A 1,030-nucleotide genomic window follows, 5' to 3' on the forward strand; every position below is an offset into this window, starting at 1 on the left:
GGCCACATCTCTCACAGCCTCAAGTTTCATGACTATTGGGAGGGGTGACAGGTCTACCAAGTGGAGGCGATGGAGATACTCCTTTGTGAGCTCCTCGACCTGCTCCCCCCACTCTCCAGCTATGTTAAACTTATGGCCTAAATATGGGCAGGTCTCATTACGGGCGTAAACTCTGATGGGTTTACCCATTATCAGAAAGGAGGGGGGCTTGTCATTCTTGGCCTTATACCAGCGGTTACCACCACTGCGGCGTTCGTGGAAAACAGCACATTTGCTCTGTTTCACCTCCAGCCCAGACCAGTGCAGGAATTCCTCAGTGCGTGTCAGCATGTTAATAATGACATCCTCCTGGCGTGAAGACACCTGCACGTCATCTGCATACCCCTGTACAGGATGGTTCAGGGCCAGGACAAAGTTTACTGCACTCCAGGGACAGCCCGTTTTTATTCCCACCTTAAGAGAAATTGGCTCTGTGAGCTGCTGCCCACAGATAACCTGGAGAAATGATCCTTGGTACACGTTGGAAATAATGTTCACAAACGGTTGAGGCAGCTGCATTTCCTCCAATGCATTCAGCATCACCTTGTGAGACAGTGTACCGAATGCATCTCTAAAGTCCAGGAAAACGGTGTAGAATTTTGAGGATTCATGTTTGAAGTCATCTATTCCAGTTTTCAAGCAGAATACATGCTCATCCATTCCTCTTCTGCTGATGTATGCTTTCTGGTGAGGGGAAAGAATACCCGTGTCGACCAGCCAGGGAAGGATGCGAGCAAGCATGCACTTCATGAAAACTTTATATATTGTGGGCAGTAGAGAGATATCACGCCATATGGAGGGATCTTCCGGAACATTGTCTTTTTTTGGTATTCTGTGAATTAGGGCCCCTTTCCAAGAATCGTGTGTGTGTGAGCTTCCGGTGGTGGAGCACGCTGCTCTCCGTGGCACGGTGATTTTTTTCTAACATCTAACGCTCACATATGCTCGTTGTAACTGCCATCGTTAATGCAGTAGGGATTTAAGAAGATGC

This window comes from Epinephelus moara, chromosome 20 (genome assembly GCF_006386435.1).
Source record: "Epinephelus moara isolate mb chromosome 20, YSFRI_EMoa_1.0, whole genome shotgun sequence".
NCBI lineage: Eukaryota > Metazoa > Chordata > Actinopteri > Perciformes > Serranidae > Epinephelus > Epinephelus moara.